The sequence below is a fragment of the Eumetopias jubatus genome, unplaced genomic scaffold (assembly GCF_037043125.1).
Source record: "Eumetopias jubatus isolate StellerSeaLion01/CBP00866 unplaced genomic scaffold, mEumJub1_p1.0 scaffold_12, whole genome shotgun sequence".
NCBI lineage: Eukaryota > Metazoa > Chordata > Mammalia > Carnivora > Otariidae > Eumetopias > Eumetopias jubatus.
The window spans coordinates 112,873,799-112,881,953 of NW_028274818.1; the positions used below are offsets into that span (position 1 = coordinate 112,873,799).

General features: G+C 54.4%; 1 pseudogene; it reads left to right on the top strand.

The window, feature by feature from the left end:
* Positions 1-2,971: 2,971 nt before the first annotated feature.
* Positions 2,972-4,250, top strand: LOC148162920 (histo-blood group ABO system transferase pseudogene; annotated as a pseudogene).
* Positions 4,251-8,155: the final 3,905 nt, after the last annotated feature.

Consider the following 8,155-nt stretch of genomic DNA (forward strand, 5'->3'; position numbering starts at 1 on the left):
GTTTTTTTCTCAACATTGCATTATCTGTTCATTATCTTTTGTGGTTTCATATAAAATGTTAGGATTGTTGGAGTTTTTTTCTTTTTAAAGTTTAAATTCAGTGAGCCAACTTGCAGTACATCATTAGTTTCAGTTGTGGTGTTCAATAAGTTAACAGTTGTGTATAACACCCATTGCTCGTTGCATCACGTGCCATCCTTCATGCCTGTCACCCAGTTATTGCATCCCCCCCACCTCCCCTCCAGCAACCCTCCTTCTGTTGCTAGAGTTAAGAGTCCCTCATGGTTTTTCTTCCTCTCTGATGATTTCCCATTGAGCTATTTCTCCCTTCCTGTATGGTCCTCTGTGCTGTTTCTTTTATTTCCCATATGAGTGAAACCATATGACAGTTGTCTTTCTCTGATAGACTTACTTCACTCAGCATAGTACCGTCCAGTTGCATCCAGGTCGATGGGATGGTAAGTATTCATCCTTTCTGATGGCTGGATGATATTCCATTGTATGTATGTAACACATCTCCTTATGCATTCATCTGTCCATGGACATCTGGGCTCTTTCCACAGTTTGGCTATAGTGGATGTTGCTGCTGTGAACATTGCAGGGCATGTGCCCCTTCTTTTCACTATAGATATGTATCTTTTGGGGAAATACCCAGTAGTGCAATTGGTGGTTCGTAGGGTAGCTCGATTTTTAATTTCTTGAGGAATGTCAATGTTGTTTTCTGGAGTTGCTGTACTAGTTTGCATTCCCACCAACAGTGTAAGAGTGTTCCCCTTCCTCCACACCCCACCAACATTTGTTGTTTCTTGGTTTGTTAATTTTAGCTATTCTACCTGGCGTGTTGGGGTACCGTATTGTGGTTTAGATTTGTATTTCCCTGAAGCTAAGTGATATGGAGCACCAAACAAGTGTTAGTCAGCTGTATGTCATCCTTGGAGAAATGTCTGTCCATGTTTTCACCCATGTGTATATCTGAGGTTGGGTTAAGGTCCGGAAGCTTGGAAGATGCGATCGGCCAGAAGGGTGATCTTCACAGGTGAGCCTGGGTGAGGGGCGAGGGGCGAGGGGTTCAGGCTAGGGTGAGGGGATTTGGGCTAAGGGTTGGGGTTCAGGCTAGGGCTTAGGGCTTAGGGGTTAGGGGTTAGGGTTAGGGTTTGGGGTGGGGCTAGGGCTTAGGGCTTAGAGGTTAGGGTTTGGGTTCGGGTTGAGGGTTCGGGTTCGGGGTTTGAGTTAGGATTTTGGATTTAGGGGTTCGAGTTCAGGTTCGCTTTCGGGGTTCAGGTTTGGGTTCAGCATTTGGGGTTTGAGTTAAGGGTTCAGGTTTAGGGTTTAGGGATTTGAGTTCAAGTTTGGGTTCGGGGTTATGGACCTGGGGGAGGGGTTCGGGTTAGGCTTTGGGTTCAGGTTGGGATTGGGGTTGCGGTTTAGGGTTTAGGGTATGGGTTAGGGTACGGGTTTGGGTATGGGTTAGGGTACGTGTTAGGGTTAGGGTATGGGTTAGGGTTAGGGTACAGGTTTGGGTACAGGTATGGGTATGGGTTAGGGTACAGGTTAGGGTTCGGGTTCAGGTTAGGGTTCAGTTTAGGGTTAGGGTACGGGTTAGGGTTATGGTATGGGTTAGGGTTAGGGTTAGGGTATGGGTTAGGGGTTAGGGTTAGGGTACGGGTTAGGGTTAGGGTACGGGTTAAGGTACAGGTTAGGGTTAGTGTATGTGTTAGGGTATGACTCATGTTAGGTTTAGGGATTAGGGTCTCCCTGTCCTCTGCTGCACAGAACCCGTTCTCCTCTGGTAATAGAGTGATATTTTCATAACATAAACTTTGGGCCTCTCTGTGGTCTGCTCCCCTCCTGCCCGACCTCTCCAGCCTCACCTCTTCCACCATGGCCCCCCTTTTGTGGGCCACCCAAATATGTGGTCGTCCCACATGTGCCCTGGGCCTGACTACAAGCCTTTGCTTTTGCTCTGCCCTCTGCCAGGATCACTCTTCTATCCCCCTGCTTCATATCTGGCTTGTTGCCCCATTGTCTGGGTCTGGACTTGCCCTCTGGTGACCTGACTCATGTCTGCTGGTTGAGTGTGCTTATCCCCTATTTAAATGTAGTGCCTGCCTTCCCTGTGTGAGTGATTTACTAACCTGCCGGGTATGGGGCAGGCACAGGAAAGTAGCCTTAGTGCCTACGCAAAATATCAGTCTCAGCGGGGCTCACCACACTTGCCTATAATGGGGGAGCTGCTGTCCTCACAGGGGGGAGCAGGTAGTACCCTTAAAGGGGGACCAGCCATGGGACGTGTTTGGATAAGACTTTGAACCCTTTGGGGCCGGGGAGATGTAGACCTGGACCTGGAAGCTTACACCCTTGGATTCAAGCTTGGGGCCTAAGCAAGCCCCTCTTCCTCCTGGTGTCATCTTTTGCCTTCCCTGTCCACGGGCTGGACCTGATTCCTGATGTGGCAGAGTTTGAGGATGACCCCTCCTAGGAATACCAGTGGCTTACTGAGCACCTTGTCAGCAGGATGCCCAGCAGCCTTCCAGGGAGGACACTACAGGAAGTGGAGACAGTTCTGTGGGGGCTAGCAGCAGCACACTCAAAGCAAAGTGAGACGGATGGCCGGCCCTGCTGATTCTAGCCACTCTGTAAGACATAGAAATGAAGGCTGTGCCCAAAGGTACTTCCTTCCTGGAAGGTGGGGATGTAATCTGCAGGGGAGCTGCCAGTAGAGGGCACCTGCAGGGTTTGCCCAGGAGCTCAGCACAGCGGGAGTGTTCCTGGCTCCAGCATGCTGGCTGTGGGGCTGCATGGGTTTCTAGCCTCCGAAGCCTCAGGCTCCCCTTTGTAAGATGGAGTGCTGATGGCCTCCATCTCTGGGAACAGATATTAGGGAGGTCCTGCTGGCTGATTCCCTCAGGAAGATCTGGAGGTGGCTGTTGCTTAAAGCAGCCCAGGGCCCGCCCCCTTGAAGAAGGTGCACATGTCCATGGCCCCCAACTCTGGGGTCCTGCTGCCAACCTCTGGCAGTGACCCTCTTCCTGCCCTGTCCACTGCCCCTGTGGATGCATGGTCTTCCCTGGAGCTGTTCCTGCAGACAGCAGAGAAGCACTACATGTTGGGGCATGGGGTCACCTACTAGGTTTTCACCAATCAGCCAGCTGCCAGGCCCCGTGTGCCCCTCCATGTGGGCCAGAGGGTGGTGGTCCTCATGGTGGACACAGGGTCACTTACTACGTCTTCAACGACCCGCTGGTTGCTGTGCCCCGTGTGCCACTCTGGGAGGGCTGGAGGGTGGTGATCCTCGAGGTACGCGGCGTCCTGCACTGGCAGGATATGTCCATGCGGCACAGAGTGATGTTAAGCCACTTCCGCGAGCAGCGCTTCCTCTGTGACGTGGAAGACCTGGTGTGCGTGGACGTGGATGCGGGAATGAAGTTTTGGGACCATGTGGGCATGGAGATCCTGTCCCCCCTCTTTGGCACCCACACCCTGGTTTGTACTGGGCAGCCCATGAGGACTTTAGCTGTGAGCCCTGGCCACAGTCCCAGACCTACATCCCCAGGGACCAGGGCAACTTTTATTACATGGGGGCCTTTCTGGGGGATTTGTGGTGGAGGTTCCCCGACTGACCTCGGCCTGTTACCAGGCGATGGTGGTCAGCTGGGCCAATGGGATTGAGGCTGTGTGGCCCGATGAGAGCCACCTGAACAGGTACCTGTTGGACCATGGGCCCACGAAGGTGCTGTCCCCGGAGGACCTGTGGGACCCACAACTGCTGCCTGACCCCCATCATTCCCCGGGTCATGAAGAAGCTGAGATCCATGGCTGTGCCCAAGAATCACCAGGACACCCAGAACTCATGAGGCGCTGTCCCCAGAGGAGCTGTGGGACTCGCGGCTATTGGGCTGTCCCCTGAAGGACCTGTGGGACCCGCAGCTGCTGGGCTGGCCCCTGTCATGAAGAAGCTGAGATTCAGGCCAATGCCAAGAATCACCAGGACACACAGAACTCATGAGGAGCTGCCCCCAGAGGCCATACAGGACCCGCGGAAGCTGGGCTGTCCTCTGGAGGATCTGCAGGACCTGAGGCTGCTGGGCTGGCCGCCCATCATTCCCTGGGTCATGAAGAAGCTGAGATTTGTCGCTGTGCCCAAGAGTCACCAGGACATCTGGAACTCACGCAGGGCTGCCTCCATCTCCATCAGGGGGTGCTTCCTTGAGCAGAGCCGTCAGACCAGATTCCTACTTCTGTCCCCTTGAGGGAAACTGTGGAGCCCAGCACTGCTTGCATGGGCATGCCAACGCCCCAGCTACCCCTGTGTACAGGAGGCCTGTCTGGGGGCACAAGTTCCTCTCTTTGTGGTCAGTCACTACATTTTGATCATTTCAGGGTCATTTGCACCTGTGAACGGCTCCAGTTTTATGTTGGATGTTTTTCTATGTCAATGCTGAGTAACCATTTTTAAAAAGAACAATTGAGGGAAAAGGTTTTCTCCGTGGTTCTAAACAGACATCACCTGTTGGAGCTGGGAGCAGCCCTGTAGCACCCATGGAGCCAGAAAGGGCGCTGGCCGGGTCTTCCCTCCCAGTCCTTACACCTCACTGAAGCCATGGGGCTTCAGGGTCATGGTGCGCCGAGCCACCTCTCAGACCTCCCAGTGCCCTCACCACCAGAGCCCTTGGCCATGGCCACTAGCTTGGCCTCCAGGAGCGTGGAGCCCTCTGGGCTATATAAGGTTCCTGCCTTGGTTTTAAATGGCTATTTCTGTGCTGGTGTTTGTGAAATGTGGGCACTTGCTCCGTCTGGATGCACGTCCCATTGGGATTCCTAAGTGCCCACCAGTGGGTTTGCACTTGTGCACTTTCTCTGGACCAGCTGCCTGCACTGTGTCTTAGCAAGCACTTACTGAGCTCAGTCACCCAACAAGGGGCAGAGCGTGAGAGCGAGAACTAAGAGACAGGCTCCCTGCTCCTGGGCCCTCCAGGGACTTGCGATGGCCCCAACTTCCTGACTCACTTCTTTTGTATTGTGGTATAATGGACATACAGCTGATACCATGAGGCGCGTTTCAGTGGCAATAAGTGTATTCCCTGTTCTGAACCGGCTACTTCCGTCCATCACCACAATGTTTTCATCATCCCAAACTGAACCTCTACCCATGAGACCCTACCCCCCATTCCACTTCCCCAGCCCCCGCACCCAGCAGCTCCTTCCACCTCCGTGAATGGGAGTGCTCTCCATCCCTCCCAAGTGGGGTCCTCTGGTGTTGGTCCTTTAGGGACTGGCTTATTTCATATGGCATAATGGCCTCAAGGTCTGTCCCTGTGAGCCTGAACCTGACCCACTTTCCCCCCAAAAGTGTGGCTCAGCCCTCTCCTGTCTGAGCCGAATCTCCTCAGTCCCCTCTGCTCCCCTCACCTTCCTCCTCAGCCCGAAGATGATCCCAGCCAGTCTGCAGCTTTGAAGACCTGTTCAGTCCGGGTGCCAGGCACATACCCCGGGGGCCTCGGGCCTCACCTATACCCCATCTGTCTATGTCAGGTGCCTACCTCCCTCCCCCAGCTGACCACCTGCACCTCCCACAGGTGTCCCCATCTCAGGAGAGGGAAACACCAAGTCCAGACCCTTGGAGTCCTCTGGGACTTCTTGCTTGCTACCAACCCTCCCAGCAGTGAAGTGGCTACTGGAGGACATTCAATGTCCAAAACATTTAAAGGCAAAAGTGCGTCTCTGCTGCCTAAGGCAATGGATAACAGTTGGGGCAAATAGAAACCAGGCAGAATCACCGGAAGAAAGGCTGAGGAATGAGGAGCTTTAGGGAAGAAAGGTCTGGAAGCTCTGACTGCCGCTACCTGACATTCAGGTGCTCCTCAGTTACTCCTGTGCCTCTGGTATCTTCCTGGAACCCTGACATGGCTGTTTTCAGACAGCTCCTCCAGCAGTACCCTCAGTTTCTGGGAGGCGGATTTGCTGGAATCCGCGGTGTGTCCTGCTGCACCACCGGGATCGCTTTTTGAAGGTGCATCGTCCGGGCCATCTGAGGAGGCAAGACTGTGGGTCTGTGACCTGGAGGGATTCTGAGCACAACTGGTGGGATGGGAGGGCTGCAATGCCAAGAGGCAGGTTTCCAGAAAGCCGACTGTGGTCCCCGGCATCCTACCGATTTTGAACCAAAGCCCTGAGATCTTTAAAATGCCAGCAATGTTACAGCATGGGCCAGAAAAACAAATGCCCCGGTGCACCCAACACCACCTAAACTATTGGCCATTTCTTGTCACTTGAGCTGAGGTCAAAGGATTGGGAGTCGGGGCTTGAGGAGGGTCCTGGGCCAGACTTTGTATTTGGGGGACAAAGGCCATCCAGACAAACTTGTGCTGAGCCCGAGGAGGGGGTCTGTGTGGAGACCCCAGCTGCAGGCACTGTTGTCCACGGATGCCCCCTCAGCCTGCCCCAGTGCACCTGCTGCTGGGGGAAGGCCTGCCCCCTCCTCTCTGCCTGAGGGCTCTCTCCTGCACCAGGTGCCTCCTTTCCTGCCAGTCACTGTCTGCCTGCAGCCTGGGAGGGTGGCTACCCCGAGTTCCTCCAGCTGCTGGGGGAGCACCTGCCCCCTCCTCTCTGCTTGAGGGCTCTCTCCTGCATCAGGTGCACCTCCTCTCCTGCCAGTCATTGCCAGACTGCAGGGTGGGGGGGTGGCTAACCTGAGTACCTCCAGCTGTTGGGGGAGCACCTGCCCCCTCCTCTCTTCCTGAGGGCTCTCTCCTGCATCCGGTGCACCTCCTCTCCTGCCAGTCACTGTCAGCCTACAGCCTCGGAGGGTTAGGGTTATGGTTAGATAGGGGTGCCTGTCACCATTCTCTCTAGGGGACCTCTACTTCCTCACGATCTCCCCAGGGCTGCTAGTCCCCAGACCAGACACCTGCCAGTCTGAGGGTGACCAGAGCTGCCTCCTTAGGGTTTCCTTTGCCGGAGTCCTTCCCCAGGAGCTCCTGCATCTCTGACACATATTCCCTGCGTGCCTATCCTTCCGCTTTGGACTTGCATGTGTTTGGTCTCCGTCCCTGTGGAACCCAGTGACTTGGAGCATGGTTGGACCAGAGTCATGTGACAACCTTCTCTGGCCTTGGGTTGTGAGCAATGCTTTTGCCCTTTGAGGTGTGTCTTCCAGCTTTCTGCATTTCCCTGGTTTCTGTGTGGGTCACAGGAGGAACCAGCCCTGTCCTGTCTGGGGTCAGGCTGTGGTGTCCCAGCAGGACCAGGGGTCTCAGCCCCGAGATTGTGCCCATAATTCCTAAAGTGGCCTCTATGATTACATCTGATGTGTAATCCATCGGGGATTTCAATATCAAATAAGGGAAATTTTATAACAAACACGGAAGAAAATGAGTCCCCTTTGAAAATAGGGGGGGCAGACACAAAGGCCACTATTGTTTGATTCCACTTAGAGAAACATCAGGAATAAGTAAAGGAACAGAGAGAGAAAGCAGCTTAGGGGTCTCCAGGGTCTGGGCTGGAGGAGAAATAGGCAGGGAGCGTTTCTGGTTTGGGGACTCCTTTGGGGAATGAGATATTCTGCAGCAATGTTCTGGGGTGTGGTGGCACAGCGTTGGGCATGTACTTAATGCTCATGACGTGTTCAATTCAAAACAAGGAATTTTGTTTAAAACAAATAATAAACAGTACATAGGACATGGAAGGATAAAATAACAGTTAATATGTACCAGAGAGAAAGAACATAGGGGGAGGGGATGAAACAATGGGGCGGAGTTTTGGGTTCTGGCGATGGAACTAAGGGTAATTGTACAAGGAGCTCTCCCTGCAGGGCTGTGGGCTCTGGATGTGGCTGTGGGAGCCCTGCAGGAGCAGGAGTAGGGGCAGGGCTCAGGATAGGGCCAGGGCCAGGGGCAGGATCTGGGTCAGGGACAGTGGCTTTGGCAGGGGCAGGAGCAGGAGAAGCGGCAGGGGCAGAAATAAGAGCAGAGGCAGGGGCAGGGGCTGGGGCACAGGCAGAGGCTGGGGTAAGGGAAGGGGCAGGAGCCAGGTCAGGATCTGGGTCCGAGGCAGGGGCAGGGCAGGGGCTGGGGCAGGAGCAGGTGCCAGTTCTTCCTGGACAGTGCCAGGCTCTCCGTGGGCAGGTGCCGGGTCACCTGCCCGCTCCTGGTCTCCT